The following is an 18,362-nucleotide window of genomic DNA, read 5'->3' on the forward strand; positions in this document are numbered from 1 at the left end:
GTAAGCTACAAGTCTGACTATATTACTTCACAACTAAAAATACCTAGCCTATTGAATTAAATAGTCTGGGGCCTCCTTCAAATCTCTGGTCTTGTGGTGTGAGCTCTATCTACTCCCTCAGTCTCAAACACACTGAACCTTCCTCGCCATCCTAGCAGTCTCCTATCTGCTTAGAATTCCCTTAACTCTTCTGTGGTCAACTGTCTTTTCTCAAGATGACCTCAGTATGGTACATGCTCTCCCTCAGTGTGACCTTGCAACTCCTCCATCAAGCAGTAGATCCTATGTCACCACCCAGTCTATTTGTCCACTTGAACACCGCCAAACTGTGTATAGCATTGACAAACACAATATGGCAGAAATTACTTTGTCCCAATTCCAGGTATAGCCTTTAACCAGCCTTTGATCTTCTGCTTTTCTGTCTTTGGGTAGCAAGCCTCCCGCTAAGAAGCATAGTTGCCTTGAGATCACTGTGCTGTGAGAAAGTGCCAGAAAATGCAGAACTATGTTCAATGAGCATTGAGAGTGGTGAGGGAGAGGGGGTAGAGATGAAAAAGCACTACAGTGTCAGACATGTGAGTGAGAGTGACAAAGCCATCTTAGGAGCTGATGCCTTATGAATGTATCAGAGCCAACTCTCCCCCTGAATCTTTTCTGAATTCCTGACCCACAAGATCATGAAAAAAATAAAGTGGTTGATTTAAGCTACTAAGCTTTAAGGTAGTTTGTTTCACAATAATAGATAACAGAAAAATCTATCTGACTCTGCCTTTCAATAAACAAGGCTTTCACCAAAAGCATCAATAATCACCTAAACTCCAAATAAAACATCTTCCTATTCCCTACCCACTAAACTTCTATGTGGTGTTTTTCACTGTTCACTGCCCTTTCTGTAAATACTGTCCTCGGGTAGTTTATATCTCTGGCTGTATTGGTTTTCATTTTGATTGTTGGGTCCTCTACCTCTGCTAATATTCCCAAGATTGGTTTTCCCTCAAAATTCTCTTTTGATGGTCCATCAATCATGTCTCCATACAACCAAGGTTAAAAACCACCTAAGATAACTCCTTGCACAATGCAGACAAAACACACTCCTAGGTTCAAAACTAGAAAGTTACTTCTCTCCTTCTCTCTTTTTTCCTTGTTTTATACTTTTATTTGTAGAAATATTTCACAAAATTTACTTCATGCCACAATATTTTCAAAAGTTATTTAAATGCATTAGTTGAGGGTGAGAGGATACATAAATAATAAATATTTATTTCCTGAATATAATATGGTTACTAGTTATTTGAGATCCTCAGAGGACATAGAGGAGTGTTAATTGATAAATTTTCAAGGGTGGATGAGAAGTATGTTTTACGTTTTTTATTCTTTGAAAATCTTAACTGAAGTATAGTTCACATATAATATTACAATAGTTTCCAATGTACAATATAGTGATTTCACATTATATACATCACAAAATACCATGGTAAGTCTCTCTCCATACAAAGTTATATGATATTTATGGTCAGTATTATTAACCATATTCCCTGTGTCCTATTTTTAATCTTTTTATAATTAGAATACCTATTTTAAAAATATTCCCCAATATCAACTTTTGTCTTTTACCAGTTTTTTTTTTTTTTTCATTGACATTCTTGTTTAAAAAAAAGAAAAAGAGGGATGCCTGGATGGCTCAGTGGTTGAGTGTCTACCTTCAGCCCAGGGCGTGATTCTGGAATCCCGAATTGAGTCTCACATTGGGCTCCCTGCATGGAGCCTGCTTCTCTCTCTGCCTGTCTCTGCCTCTCTCCCTCTGTCTCTCATGAATAAATAAATTAAAATCTTAAAAAAAAAAGAATTATAATTATTTCTTCCAATTCCACTCAACCAACTATGGAAAAATATAATCCATATTTTTTCTTCTGATTTGACCCTGATGACAAAAATTTTAAAGTTGCATAAAGTCTTTGTATATCCTGATAATGTCCACTTCTAAATTCTAGGGATTAATTTTTCTATATATTGTTCTTGTCATATTTTTTTATTTCTGATTTCTCATTTACTCTTTTAATTCCACATGATATTTAAAAGATTTTAGGCACTTTTGTTTTTGTTTTTTTAATTTTGTTTCTTCATTATTTTATATTATCTTTACTCATCAAAATGTATAAACTACTTGAAATAAGTGCTGTTTTTCTTGTATAAGTGCCTACATGTAATATGAAATTATATCATCTCTCCCTAAATTAGTTATAACAAAATGAATAAAACTGTATTAACTCAAGAAATCAATTCAGATTAATTATACTTTTGTAATGCTGAATTCATATATACTAAGTAAATAACATGTATAATGACACATCTTTTCTTTAATATATCTTTAATTGTTAAGTACAATATTTCATATTTTCATCTTAGTTTTGTTTTTAGCTGCAAACCTTTATACAGCCTGAGTCCACCTCTGTGTTTTCATTCTTTGTTTAGAGGCAGTTCTAGCTCTGTTCTCTGCAGCTGTGGCTCATTAAGTAAAGTCTGCAGTGAAACTTTGTTTCCTTTTCTCAAAATCGTGGTGTTTTGATTATGGCACTGCCAACATCATGAACTGAATGCTTATTTATGCACCATACGAAGGATGTCCTTTTTGGTAATAATAATAAATAGTTTAAAGATTGTTTTCATTTTCATGTACAGAATCAAAATGATCTTTGGACGGCACCTGGTGGCTCAGTGGTTGAGCATCTGCCTTTGGCTCAGAGTGTGATCCGGGGGTCCTGGGATTGAGTCCCGCATTGGGCTCCCTGTGGGGAGCCTGCTTCTCCCTCTGCCTATGTCTCTGTCTCTCATAAATAAATATATAAGATATTTAAAAAAAAAAATCTTTGGAAAAAATATTTTATGCATATCAACTTATTAACATGCTCAGATTGTGTCAGTATACCAAAATAAATGTTAAGTGCATATTGAGCTAAAGCAGGGTACATAAGGATGCATCAGATATAGGTAAAATTTTTTAATATTTATAAGATACATCTCTTACACATTTATCAGAAGTTCAAAGGGTAGTTGGTCTATTTATCCATCTATGTTATCAAACTACACAAAAGTATGCAATTAGGAAGAACTCAGACTCTTATGCTATGCCCTGTTTACGATGTCAGCCTGTATCCCGGGATCTTGACCCCTGGCAGAGATAGTCCTGTCATAGACAGGAGTTAGCTGCCCAGTAAAAGTTATGTCCTGACCTTAGAATCTTGAACAGGTTGTCTATTAGCCTGATCTGTCCTTTCCTGACACTTTCTTATCTTTCAAGAAAGGCCTTTGTCAGAATTCCAGGCACAAATCCTTTCAACATTCTCCCTATAGATGCCCTCATGCAATTTCAAAAAAATAACTAATGTAATGGATCTGTTTCCTTTAGTGCTCACATATGACTATAGCCATGGTGAAGACCCTGTATCAGGCCTGTTCACGTAGTTCCTGGGTAATGATGTTCTGCATACCTGGAAGTGGTGGGTAGGGGTGAAAGAGTTTGTCAACATGTTGAAAGTGAGTACTAAGGTTTGTGATGCGCACCTGGTGCCATATCTGGGGTTCACACCGTGGCTAATAATTTGTAGGTTGATGACCAGCCACCTTTAAAGAATTTCCCCAGCAAGAGCATCATGGGACCTTATAGTTCACAGTTGAAGATAAAAGATATCTTTGCACAGTCCATGCAAAAGGACAAGAAATTCGTTAAGTGTCCTTTCTAGCCTTCACCTGTGTATATTTTTTTCCCTGTTGTTCTTGTCCTTTATGTTTTCCTGTAATAAATCTTAACCATGATAATAATAATAATGTTGAGCTATGTAAGTTCTTCCAACAAGTCATCAAAGCAGTAGGTGGGACTGCCAAGACAGCAGTATAGTTTTTTATGCATGCATTTGTTAATGTTTCATTTTAATTCCATGTGACTTGAGTACTTTTAATATTTCAAGACGTTTAAAAAACTAAGCATATTGAAGTATATTTCTTTGTGCCCTTTATTGGGACACCAATTTTTATTTCTATTAGCACCATTTTCTTGTTTTAAAATTTATTTTGCTTTTTCCCTACATGAATCTATCTTATCCTATAGCATTTGTTTATAATGAATAAAAATACTTTAAAATACACACAATTTGGGGCACCTGGCTGGCTCAGTAGGTGGAGTGTGTGACTCTTGATCTGAGGGTTGTGAATTCGAGCCCCACATTGAGGGTACAAATTACTTAAAAAAAAAGAATCTTAAAAAAATTAAAAAATAAAATTTTCCAAGACCATTTTTGGTCTATCAATATCTATGGAAAAATGTTCCCATTAGAATATTAATGGACTAATAACATACTTTATGACTTTCCCTAAGGTACATATAGTAGACACAAGATGATTAGATCCCTCGGTACATGTTTTTATTCTTTCTCTGTCTCTTTATTACTGTGTCATTTGGACAAATGATATAGAAAAAAAAATCTACCTCAAAAGCTGTTTGAAGATCAAATTAGACTGTGTATAAAACTCTGCCCAAGGTCCAACATGCATGTAGACATCAAGACAGAATGTTTATAATCTTTGGTGAATAAAAATGTCCTAAATAATTTATGTCTCTTGTTACTATTGTAAATGGATTTTTATTTTATTTTTTTAAGATTTTATTTATTTATTCATAGACACACACACACAGAGAAAGAGAGAGAGAGGGAGAGAGAGAGAGAGAGACAGGCAGAGGGAGAGGCAGGCTTCACGCAGGGAGCCTGACTTGGGACTCGATTCTGGGTCTCCAGGATCACACCCCCGGCTGCAGGCGGCGCCAAACCACTGCGCCACTGGGGCTGCCCTGTAAATGGATTTTTAAACTGTATTTTCAAAATAAATAAATAAATAAATAAACTGTATTTTCATTTTTGAAATCTGTGCTCCTACTATATATTTAAAAGTAGGTTTTTATCTGCTAACTTTGTAGTCTGCCTGTGATTTTGCTGAATCCAATGATGAGGTCTAGTAGGTGTTTTTAAATGCCTTAGAAGTTTTCATGTAAGCAAACCTGCAATACAGTGTTGAATAGAAATAGTGAGAATGAGGATCCTCGACTCTCTTCTCATCTTATTGGGAAAAAGTTCAATATTTCACTGTTAAGTGTGGTGTTAACTGTAGATTTTTCTTATGATGCTTTTTATCAGATTGAAAAAGCTCCATCTATTCCCATCTGTGCAAAGTTGTTTTCGGGAATAGGTATTGAATTTTGTCAAATGCTTTTTTGCACCTATTAAGAAGATCATATGGTTTTTCTCCTTTATTCTCTTAATAGAGCGAATTACATTGATTGATTTCTTTGCTGCTAATACAGCTTTTCATTCTTTAGCTAAAACCTACTGGGCATTACATATCATCCTTTTTATATGTTGCTGCTGAAATTTATATGAAACTGCTTTACTTTTGAATAGAACTACTCCACAAATATATTTACTTTCTGTAAATTATACATTCATTTCAAAGCTGTATCTGTCATTATTCCTCATGCAATGTCTCTATAGCTTATTTATTCTCTCATGTTTTTCTGCTTAAAGCCCACTGTATTTTTTGGCTAGTTCACATATTGGTTTCTATCAAGTAGCTGAAGATCTTCCTTACATGGATGTGGAAAACTTCATTCTGAAATTGTTTATGTTGTTATAAGCAATGAAATCCATTTCAAGTGCCAAATTATGGACTTGGAGTTTATAAAGATACCTGTTCTGAGAAATGTCACCTGGTAGTATGGAACTTTGAGAGTGGTGTTTACCTTTTTTGTTGGGATTATGATATATGTGTATACTCCACATTTTTCATTAAAAAATGCATGTTATTTCTTGTCATTTAATATATATAAGTCAATATATACACCTTATTTCCACATTTTGATCAGCTTATTTAGTAAGCCAAAAACCCTTAACTACTCCATTAAAAAAGAACTACTGAAATATTATTTTTATTAAAGATTATAAGATTATATTCCTGCGATTAAAAAGGAGTGAAGGAAATGTATCTACGGGTTCACTATTAGCCATTCTTATTAATGGAGAGGCTGTTCATCAGACATGTATTGGACACACACTACATGCAAGGCGCTGTGTGAAGACTTGTATGGGAATAAACGTGGAAAAGCTTCACATATTGGTGTTTTTAACACATCTATGTTAAAATTAAACGTTTCAAAACATTAAAAGCATGACTCATAAACATACACAATGTACATATGTCAGCAACTTCGTTTTACTCATTAATTAATGAAGGAACCAGTAGGTTGTCTTAACTGGTTTAAAGAGCATTTGTGAATTCATTAAGTATAGACAATATATTTGAGATCACTGCGTTAGAAACAAAACCAGTTAATGTTCACAGAGGAAATAAAATTTTGAGGCCATCTGTCCCGCCAGAGAGAGATTATTTCATCTTCAAAAAAAATTTTTTTTCTACAAGTTAAACTGTAAATTTCTTAAATCTAGGACCTTCTAGTCAAGGAAGTCAAACAGTAATTCCTGAAAACAATTAGTTCAAAGTCGCAAGGGCTTGCTTAATAACTGGCAGCTTCTCTAATTTTTGCCTCTGCTTCTAACTTTGGACCAACTGCAGAAAGCCAAATCCACATTCCTCCCCATTCATACAGGGTGCCGGCTCTGGCTGGCCCCTCTCTACTTCCCCACCCCAGTGGCCAAGCAGTGTGCCTCTGAAGCCCTGTCTCTTCCCCCTTCTCGAGCTCTTTTAGTCCTATGCCTGCCTTTGAGTATCTGCCCAAATGCAGGTGATGGTGAGGGACTCCTTTACAATCTGCTACAGTCCGAAAACAAAGCTGCTGCTTGTTCTCATTTGGGCAGTCTTTATTTTCCTATGTGCATTACAATGGAAATAAAAGACTTTCTAAAACAGCAGCTTTATGGAGAAGGCAAGTGTTTGCCAGGCCCTGTGCTAGGCGGGGAGGTTGCTATTATACAGACTCCTACTGCTGCTCTCAGAAGGCCTCCTTATGTGAGAAGGAAGTGAGTAAATGTACATTGTTCAACTGTCACAGATAAAACAGCCCGAGGCAGAATTAACAAGTGACACACCTGCTGTCACTTTGATCTCACTGGAGGTTAAGGGTGCTCATCTCAGAGATCTAGGGATAGTGACTTGCAAGGATGCCCACTTTTTGCAGCTTCGGCCAGCTTTCCCAGGGTCCCATATGCAGGCTCTGTAGCAAAGGGGTGCCCCTGTGGGTCTCAGCCTGTTCACTTGAAGCTCCCCTTTATCCTGAGTGCCTGGCTGAGGCCCCTTTTTCTCAAGGGTGCCTCATAAATGGTTGAGCCTATCTGGGGTTAAAAGTTCTCCCTAGAGGCCACTGCAGTTCACGATCATTTAATAAGGCTAATCTACTTGTGAGCTGGAAAGCAAAATTATGTGCACCACAGGCCTCACATTGGACCATTTCAGCTTCGGTCCAACCCAATCAGACCCCAGCCTGGGTGTGAGGCTTAGTGTAAGCAACTCCACCTGGGGCCACTTGCCATGTTCCTAACACTACATGTGTGTCTTTGTTTCTTTGTTTTCCAGGAGCACAGCTAATACATAAAGCAGAGCTGCGACCTGGTAACCCATGACCTTGTCTTATTTCTACTGCTAGTGCCAAAGAAATTGAATTGTCCTGCCTTTAACAGCGATATGCTCAGTAGGTTAGCTGTCGTCACCACCAGGGCGGCTCACGTGTCCTTGTCAGCAGTTCACTTGGGTGACTGTTGGGGAGCTGTAATTAAAAACAAAATCCCGGTGTTCTCTCCATAAACAGTAGAGGAAGACTGCCTTTGCTACTGAATAAACGTTTGGGCTGAATGGGACACACATCTGGGGCAGTCTGGGGGAGACTGGGAAGAGAGAAAGTAATACCATCCCCTCCTAGACCAAAGAGGTACAACCCAGGTCTCCAAGATGAACGTGACTAGTCCTCAACTATTCTAATGTCTGCATTTCTCAGGTCCTTGAGAAAGACATTCCCAGATCATAAAGTTGACAAAAGACCCATCTAGTGTTCATAAGGACTTATATACATTTCAAAGAGAGGAAGGAGTACTTATAAGGATAATTTTTCTAAAGTAAATGCTCTGAGAAATAGGAACATAGAGCAGTGTCTTCCCCTCTATTTTCCAGAGAGAGAATTGTCTCTTTATTTTTACTTGTCCTTATACAAGACACACCTGAATGTGCCCCCCTAAATAAAGTAGCTTGGAAAACATTTTTTTAAAAAGATTTATTTATTTATTCAGAGAGAGAGAGGGAGAGAGAGAGAGGCAGAGACACAGGCAGAGGGAGAAGCAGGCTCCATGCAGGGAGTCCGACGTGGGACTCGATCCTGGGTCTCCAGGATCACACCCCGGGCTGCAGGCGGCGCTAACCCGCTGCACTACCCGGACTGCTCGGAAAACATTTTTAAAATAGTGTTTTGTTTTGTTTTAAAAACATTTTTTAAATGGTGTTTTGTTTTGTTTTTTAACAATGGCAATCACTGACATTTGTGAAGGAATTCTAAAATCTTAGTTCTAGAAAATTAGAGAGCTTTTTAAAATGCAGATTCTAGGGTGCCTGGGTGGCTCATTCATTGGAGTATCTGCCTTCGGCTCAGGTCATGATCCCGGCGTCCTGGGACCGAGGCCCTATTCGGGATCCCTGCTCAGCGGTGAACCTGCTTCACCCTCTACCCCTTCCCCTGCTTGTGCATGCTCTCTGTCTCAAATAAATAAGATATTTAAAAATATAAATAAATAATAAAATACAGATTCTAGGAACCTTGCTCATGGATACTGATTGTAATGTTCTGAGATTCAGTACAAATATCTTATTCCTACCCAACTCTCCCCTGACTGTTCTGAGCCAGGTTATCCCACATCTCCCTTTAAGAAGCACCACCTAGGTTTTCCCTGCACAGTGGCTTTCTGGTTTGCTTAGGGTTCTTCGGATCTCCCTCAGGCTACTTGTTTCTCAAAACTAATTATCAATTTGTAATTATGCCTAGAGACATCTTTTTTCTTTTTCGGAAATGAGATATTCCCTGTTCCATGAGGGAATGATTATCATGACCTCAGTAATTCAGAGCATCTTCTGAGAGTATCAGACCCACACAAAATGCACTGCTGTGACTGTTTAATTTGAAATATATCCTGGCGTACTACTGTGTTCACTACAGAATGAGCAAGTCTCTACCTTTTTTTAGGAATCAGCTCTCAGTTTTTTGTTTGTTTGTTTGTTTTTTTCTTTATAGCAGCAAACTAGACCCCTAAGGCACGGCTGTCTTCAACTCCAGTGCTTCAGGCAGTAAGTATGAAAATTACTAACACAATTACAATGATTAAAGTGTTCGTCTAAAAATAGTGACACCTACTTTTAATCAACATGACAATGGCTTTTCTAGTTATTTGAGTTGTGCAGCAGAGGCTTTAAAATGAGCATAACCTGTGTTGAATAATTTGTTAAAATATTTAATAAGAGAGCTAAAATAAAATACAAATATTTAAGGGAAGGAGGCAACACTTTAACTCATTCGTTCAGAAAAAAAAGTAAGGATATGGTCCTTGTTAAAAATATGTGTTTTTGCTTGTTAGAATATCATTAAAATCTTGAGGGAAAAAGGCCTTCAATCATTCACTTAAAAAAAAAAACTGTGGTGGTGATTTATCACAGAATTTACTGGGATAGAGAAATACTTCTGCAAGGCATGGTTAGGGAAATAAGAATTTTGATTGATTTTGTTAGGACAGAAGCCCACAGTTTCATGAAAAGCTGATTCAGTTCCTACAGGCTATGGTTGTTTTTGGTCGGCCAAGATCATCCTCTGTTTTGGATTCCCAAGGCCAGGTGCCTGCCTGCCCTCACCGCCCCACAGGCACAAAACCAGAAATAGACTGCGGCACCCCTTTACTTCCTACCTGTCTTTAAGCCCTTCAGCTCTGCAGCCAGAAGCTCATTTCCACTTCCCACCCTGCCCCTAAAAAGCCATTGGTTTATTTTATGTAGCTCTTTCTCCACATTTTCTCTTTAGCCAGATTTAGAGAATTTAGTTTTCTTTGTACAAAATATTCTCTTCATTTCCTGCCACCTTGTCTTTGGTTTTGTTTTCAATGGCACTTCCTCCTGGAAGCCCCTCACGCTTTCTTCACGTAGTTCCTTCTCCAGCTGTGTGTAAATTCCAGCTGTCTTTCAAGACCAGGAAAATGCCGCCTATTCCTGGATGCTGTTTACCTCCACAGCAGAAACCATGATCTCTGAATGATGCAGCCATAATGACTGAGTTCATGTCATCTCTGCCCTTGGCCATCCAGCATGTATGTGTTTGCCGGATGCCTCTGCGCCCAGAAGCACTTCACCTACCAGGAGCCAGGGTCAAACAGGTTTGGATCCCTGACCTCATGGAAGACAGTTCCCGCTGGTCATCCATAGACCTGAGGATGGTCGTCTCTTCTCCAGCTTCACTCTTCAGAGGCGGGGATAGTGTCTTATTCATCTTTGTATCCTGACAGCCCTTTGCACAAGATCTGGCCTCTAGTAGGTAAGTGACCCATAAAACGATCTTACTGTGGAGAAGAGATGCTGCATTCCAGGAAGGCAACCTCTGGAAGTGCAGGTGGCCCCTGATTGACCAGCTGGTACTTTATCTCTCTGATAAGGTCTCTTCTTGCTCTTTAGCCTGAACTCAGCCTCTGCTATCAGAGGTTTATGAGTTACTGTAAAATCACTGGGGAATCTTGGAGAGCTGTTGGTGAGGGCTGTGTGCTTCGAGAAGGTCTAGGGGACGCTGGTGATCCAGTACTTACCGGGAATAGATGTCTCACTGCAGCCAACATACGTTTTCTGAGCTACTAATCTGAACAATCCATGCTCATATTTACAACTGTTTACAGACAATATTTCTTAGGATAAAACATAAACCAATTAATATCCTGACCAGGACATGCATTAAATAAACTGCTGATTTTTTCCATTTCCTTCCTCCGTCTGTTTGCTTGGTTAGCTTTGATGGTGCTTCTGGTCTCTCCCCCAACCACATCGCTGTCTCGTCAGTGAACCCTCCTTTGCCTACTCTTAGCCATGCAGAGAGAAATTGCACATGACTGTCAAGTCAGTGTGCATCTCCGTGTCCCCTACCCACAGTGATCATGTTAGGGCTAGTGGGCAAGTTACAGAGGCCTCACTGAATCCACATAGTCTCTGGTCTTCTTGCTGTCATGATTGGTTCAGAAGGAAAGGTGATCCTAGGACCTGAACTGGTTCCATCAGCAGAAACCTCATGAGTTCTCCTGGAAATACTGAGACACTGAAGCTCTTTTGCCTTTTCAGCATGAGATTTCTGTAGCTACAAGGTAAAGCCTGGAGCCCCGGGCTGGTGAGGGTTGGGCAGGGAGAGACCATGTGTGGATCCTGGATGGTGAGCAGACCAGAGCTGGTCCAGATGACTTAGGACCAAGGATGCTGTTCCCGAGGATGCAGCCTTGGCTGGGGATTGTCTAGCCCACCGACATTTAAGTCAGCACTTTAGACTTTGACATTTTCACAGGCAACATACAATCGGTAGACAGATGCTAAAGAATGCCAACGGCTTTTTAATGTAATAGCTTTATTAGAATATAATTCACGTAATATACAACGTATTTAAAGTGTACAGTTGAGTTACTTAACAGTTACAGGATTTTACAGCAATAATTACTATCAGTTTCAGGGCATTTTCATTGCCCCACAAAGAAAGCCTATTCCCGTGAACAGACTCTGCTCATTTACTTCCCAACCCTCCTGCTGTAGGTGACCACCAATCTCTATTTTATCTTTGTAATTCATCTATTCTTGCTACTGTACATAAATTTTTACATATATTATAAGTAATAAGTGGTATTTTGTAACTGCCTTATTTTGTGTAACATGTTTTCAAGAATCACTGCTGTAGTGGGTATCAGTATTTTATTCCTTTCTTTAGATAAATACAATAGCACTGTATGGGTAGACAACATTTCATGTATCCATTGACATTTGGGTTGTTTCCATTCTTTGGCTAGTGTGAATAATTCTGCAATGGACAGTCATGTGTAAGTTTTTTTGTGCAGACCTCTGGTTTTGGTTGTGTTGATTATGTACCTAGAAATAGAATCAGTGGGTTATATGGCAAGTCTGTTTCACTTTTTATGAGACTACCAAAGTGTTTCCAAAGTGGCTGCACCATTTTATATTCCTACCAACAATGTAGGAGGGTTCACATTTTCTCCACATTTCTCTGATTTCTTGCTAACAGTTGCTAATGTCTTTTTTTTTTCTTTTCTAAATTATAGCCATTCTGTTGGGATGAACTGATATTCATTATGGTTTTGAATGGCATTTCCTTCATGGCTAATGATGTTGAATGTCATTTCATGTAGTTTTTAAACATTTGTGTAACTTCTTTGGAGACATGTCTTTTCATATCATTTGTCTATTTTCATTTCTGTCTTTTTATCATTAAGTGGTAAATGTTCTTTTTATATTCTGAATACAAGTCCCTCATCATAAATATGTTTTGCAAATGTTTCATACCATTCTGTGGGCTGTGTTTTCATTTTCTTGATGGTATTCTTTGAAGTGCAAAAGCTTTTAATTTGAATGAAGTCCAATTTATATATATTTAGTTGTTGTTCTTGTGTATTTGGTGGCACATCTAAAAAGATTTGACCAACCCAAGGTAACAAAGATTTATTCTAATATTTTATTCTGAGAGTTTATAATTTTGACTCTTATAATCAGGTCTGTGATCCATTTTTTTAAAGATTTTATTTTATTTATTCATGAGAGACACAGAGAGAAAGAGAGAGAGGCAGAGACACAGGCAGAGGGAGAAGCAGGCTCCACACAGGGAGCCCGATGTGGGACTCGATCCCGGGACTCCAGGATCACGCCCTGAGCCGAAGGCAAGCGCCAGACCGCTAAGCCACCCACGGATCTCCTCTGTGATCCATTTTAAGTGAACTTTTGTGTGTGGTGTAAAGAAGGGGAACTGCTGCATACTGTGCATGTGGATATCCAGTTGCCCTACCACTATTGGTTGGAAGTGCCGTTCTTCCTCCACTAGATTGTTCTGTCATTTTTGTAAAAAAAAAAAATTATCATAAATACAAGGATTTGTTTTCAGAAACACAACTCTAGATATGTCTAACCTATGTCAGTATCACATCATATTGATTATTGTAGTTTTGTAGTAGGTTTTGAAATTGAAAAGTATGAGACAACCAACTTTGTTCTTTTTAATATTTTTAATATCCAGATTTTGGATATTCTGGATCTTTTACATTTTCATATGAATTTTAGGAATACATTGTCTATTTCTGCAATAATGCCATTGAGATGTTGAAAGAGATTGGGAAGAATCTGTAGATAATTTTGGGAATATTGCCATGTTAATGGTGTTAGTTCCTCTCAATCATGAGTACAGGTTGTTTTTCCATTTATTGGTCTTCTATAACTTTTTTCCAAAATAGCTTATAAGTTTCACACCACCTTTATATAAAACTTAACACTAGGCATATTAACTTTTTAAAGATTTATTTATTCATGAGAGACAGAGAGAGAGGCAGAGACATAGGCAGAGGGAGAAGCAGGCTTCTTACTGGGAGCTCAATATAGGACTGGATCCCAGATCCTGGAATCATACCCTGAGCAGATGCTCAACCGCTGAGCCACTCAGGCATCCCAAGCACTAAGCATATTAATTTTGATGCCATTGTAAATGGAATTGTTATGCTTTGAGTGAGATTATAAAGGATTCGTATTTTTTCCTATATTGCTTGGTAGAATGTACCAGTTAAATCAGCTAAGCCTGGGCTTTTCTTAGTGGGAAGTTGTGAAATTATAAAGTCCATCTCTTTAGTTTTTGTAGCTCTATTAGGCTTTTCTTTTTATATTGAATCAGTTTCAGTAGTTTGTATCTTTGCCAAAGCCTGTCCATTTCACCTAAATAATCTTTTGTTGGCATATGGTTACTCAGTGTTTCCTTATCATCCTTCTTAATTTTGTAAGGTCTATAATGTTCCTTTATTCAGTCATGATTTTAGTAATTTGAATCTCCTCTTTGTCAACCTAGCTAGGAGAATGTCAGTTTTGTTGATCTTTTCAAAGAACCAATTTTTTACTTCTTGACTTTATCTATTGTTCTCCTTTTGTCTATTTCATTAATTTTGACTCTCATATATTTCTTTGCTTCTGGTCACTTTGGATTCTGTTTGCTCATTTTTACAATACCTTAATATGGAAGGTAGGTTTTTTATTTGATATCTTTTTTTAAAAATTCCTTGAACCCTAGAAGCTTTGATATGTTGTAGCTTGCATTTTCATCCACCTCAAAATATTTTCTAATTTCCCTTGTGATTTCTTCTGTAATCAATTGATTATTTAAGAGTATGTTTTTAATTTCCAAATATTTGTGAAATTTCTTTTTGCTCTTGATTTTCAATTTCATTCTACTGTGATCAGAGAAAATATTTTGTTTGATGTCAGTCTTTTTAAAGTTATGGAGATTTGTCTTATGGTGTGACTTCTATTCATTTGTTTCATGTGCTCTTGAGAAAAATTATATTCTGCTGTTGTTGGGTGAAGTGTTTTATAGATATCTATTGGGTCTGGTTGACTTACAAGGTCATTCAAGTGTTCTGTTTCTATGCTAACTTTCTCTTTAGTTTTATCCATTCCTGAAATTACCATTGAAGTCTCCAACTATTATTGTTAAATTGAGTGTCTTTTTTCAAAATCTGTCGGATTTTGCTTCTTTTATTTTGGGCTCTGTTGTTAAGGGCATATATGTTTAATTGTCATGTATTTTTGATGGACTGATCATTTTATCATCAGAAAACATCCCTTTTGTCTATAGTAAACTTTTTGTCTTAAAGTCTATCTTGTCTAATGTTAGCAAGATAGCAATGTTAGACACCCCATCTTTCTTATGCTTGTTGGCATAGCATGTCCTTTTCTCTCCTTTTAGTTTCAAAATATTTATATGTTTGAATTTAAAGTATATCCTTCACAGACATCATATATTTGGATCTTGTTTTTTTTTTATCCAGTCTGACAATCTCTGCCTTTTGAATGGATTATTTAATCCATTGATATTTGACATTATTATCGATATATGTGAGTTTATGTATGCCATTTTGCCTTTTGTTTTCTATATGTTTCTACTTTAAAATACATAGAATTCTCTTTATTCATTTTTTACTTTCTTTTATTAAATGAATAGTTTCTAGTTTTAATTTCTGTAATGATTTTTCACACTTTTAGTTATTTTCTTAATGGTGGCCCTATGGCTTACCTTATATACCTTAACTTATCAGAATCTTTGTTAGATTTATACTCAACTCCAGTTAGATAGAAATATGAATTCTGTAGAGCTCTATTTACTCTTCCCCCTTTTGTGCCATTATTGTTATACATTTTATATTTCTATTGTTATAATTCCAATAGTATGATTATAAACACATTGTGATTTATAGTTGCTTTATAACACGGTTAATAGAAGAAAGAAGGTGTATATTTTAAAATCTTCTTTTATAATGAAATAATTACCTTTATCAAATCTCTTTTCCTGTGGGTTTAAAACAATTTCTGGTGTTTCTTGTTTTTAGTGTGAAAGAATGCTTTGTTTTTCTCATAAAGTGACTGCTACTAACAAATTTGCCTACCTATTGTTCATGGTTCATTTGTTTTTATCAGTTTTATTAATTGTGTTTGTTTCATGAGACAGGATACACAGAGCTCCTTACACCACCATTCCCCAATGGTGCATTTTTAGCATCTATATTTATTTATATTTTCCTGAATGCAAATATGAGATGTCCGAGTCAAAGGATATTATTATTACTCACACTAATAACCATGTAATTTCTGCACATCTCACTTCTGTACACCTCAGGGAAATGCAATGAGAGCCAAATGGTCAGGCCTGCACATATAGGGATTGTTCTACTGGAGAAGACCACCACAATTATGATTTTGTGAATTTATGTTAAGATGGCTTGCGTGGTAGTCCTCCTTTCCTGAGAGAATAGAAAACTAGTCTTCCTAAAGAAAAACGTCTCCATAGAAAGTAAACAGTAAAGTCCCTTGGTTCTGGCCCTTTGGAATGAAAATAAATCTCTTTATTAGGGTTGATTAGACACCTCTCTGGTTTACAACTTTTGAAATGTTCCTACTGTCCTGGGAGTCATCCCCTTTTGAAATGTAAGTGAACATTTCACAGGTAGATTTCTCTGGAGTTCTCTCTCTCTCTCTCTCTCTCTGTCTCTCTCTATTCAGTCATCTTTTAATATTTGATGCTTGTCTTTCAAGGCAAGTTTCAGCTTTCATTTCTCAAAAATCATCACCATGTGGAAATCTGAAGGTTTCTAATAGCCAGTAATGATGGGAGAACAGGAGACTAACTGAGGACAAAGCACATTGACAAGTCCTTGAAACAGGGAGTGTGAAATTCCTCTACAGACTCAACTGCCTCGATGTTCATGCTTTGCTAAGGGCAGAAGGTAATCTTAGCCTGACCCCAGGATCCTATAAGTATACTTTAACATATAAAAATTCCTTTAGAAATTTCCTTTATCTCTATCCCCCAAGATACATGTTGGAAATCATCCTCCAAGCACATAGCCCACAGATGTATAGATATCGTATAGAAGGGTCTCATGACTCAAATTTTATTAGACAGTAATAAATGATCTTTTCCCCAACAATAACTAGCACACTCAAGGTCCTGGGAACTGGCTTCCAAAATTCCTTAGAGAGTAAGTACAGTATCCTCAAACCCCTCCCAACTCCCAGATATATAATCAGCCACCCCTCACAGGCCCAAGGCAGCAGCTCTTCCTGCCCATGGGTCTTGTCCCTGTGCTTTAATAAAACCACCATTTTGCACCAAAGACATCTCAAGAATTATTTCTTGGTTGTCGGGTCCAGACCTCACCCACCAAAACTCACCTATATTCCAAAACTTCATCAGTAACATGTTAATTTACTGGTTGTTGATGTTCCTTGTGGCCAGAAATACACTAGGACAAGATCAGGACACATTTGTCTTTAAAAAAAATTTTTTTGGTTGTATTTTCTGGTTCTTGGCTGCTAGGAACTGTAACTCAGGATAGCGTTACCATTGCCACTTCACACTCTATAACAAACATTGTCTTGGGAAATTCACAACCTCTCTGGAGCTCAGTGTCTTGCCTTGGGATTAGATGGCTGTCTGGATGATCAAGATCCCCTCTAGCTAAAATTCTCAGAATTATTAAATATAAGAGCAGGCTCATTTAAAACAAAATAAAACAAAACAAAAAGCTTATCTGCCACTGCTAGTATCACTGTGCAGAACAAAAATACACTTTAAGTTTCAAGTATGCTCATTTCAATCTTTTGTAACACATTTCACAGTTTATTTATAGTATCTCATTTAATAATTGAGCTATATGACATGATAATGTGAATAAAAATAAAATCTCTGGACGATTTTAGAATATCTTCTTTTTTTTTTAAGACTTATTTATTTATTTATTTATTCTTGAGAGAGAGAGACAGAGAGAGAGAGGCAGAGACACAGGCAGAGGGAGAGAAGCAGGCTCCATGCAGGGTGCCTGACGCGGTACTCGATCCCAGGACTCCAGGATGGCACCCTGGGCCAAAGGCAGGCGCTAAACTGCTGAGCCACCCAGGGATCCCCTAGAATATCTTCTGTCTCAAGATTTGTTAAGCAAATGATGTCATAAAAATTTGGAGAGGGATTGATACACAATATTCAGCCTCTTCAGCTTGCCTATTCTGAGGCTGATGGACAGCTATCTTTCTAATGTGCTAGTGAAGAAGAGGAAACTCCTTAAAATAATTAGAAACAAATAAAGAGCATAAGGAACAGATTTACAGAAGGAAGAGAAAAGAGATCATTTAGCTCTGGGAGATGAGAATAGTAGCTCTCCTGGTTTCTCAATTTTTTTTAGAATCCAATTAGAATTCCTCAGGAGTCCTGATTATACTTCATGTTTGGGATATATGAAAAGCTGATATAGTTTTTGGAATGTAGGTGAGGTTTGATGGGGTGAGGTTCAAGAACTGATGATCAAGAAAGAATTCTTGAGACATCTTTGGTGCCAAATGGTGATTTTATTAAAGCCTGGGGACAGGACCCCTGGGCAGAAAGAGCAGCTTTCTCATGTGGGGCGTGAGAAAGGTTGTGAGGAGTGGCTGTTTCTATACTTGGGAGTTGGGGGAGGTAAAGAAAAGAGGTTTTCAAAAGAACTTTCATATGTTAAAGAAGAGCTACAAGGATGCTGAAGGCCTTGCCATTGTCAAATTAAGGTTGTTTTTCCCTA

General features: G+C 37.4%; 1 long non-coding RNA gene across 6 annotated transcripts in view; it reads left to right on the forward strand.

The window, feature by feature from the left end:
* Positions 1-18,362, forward strand: part of LOC144311166 (uncharacterized) — a 243,173-nt gene that overhangs the window by 127,106 nt on the left and 97,705 nt on the right. For 5 of the 6 annotated variants that reach the window (XR_013376747.1, XR_013376743.1, XR_013376739.1 and 2 more), the window contains 2 exons: positions 9,275-9,327; positions 10,332-10,558. This is a non-coding gene — a long non-coding RNA (uncharacterized LOC144311166). Of the gene's footprint in view, positions 1-9,274; positions 9,328-10,173; positions 10,559-18,362 lie in introns of all 6 variants that reach the window. The other variant, XR_013376741.1, reaches the window with a different exon arrangement.

This window comes from Canis aureus, chromosome 3 (genome assembly GCF_053574225.1).
Source record: "Canis aureus isolate CA01 chromosome 3, VMU_Caureus_v.1.0, whole genome shotgun sequence".
NCBI lineage: Eukaryota > Metazoa > Chordata > Mammalia > Carnivora > Canidae > Canis > Canis aureus.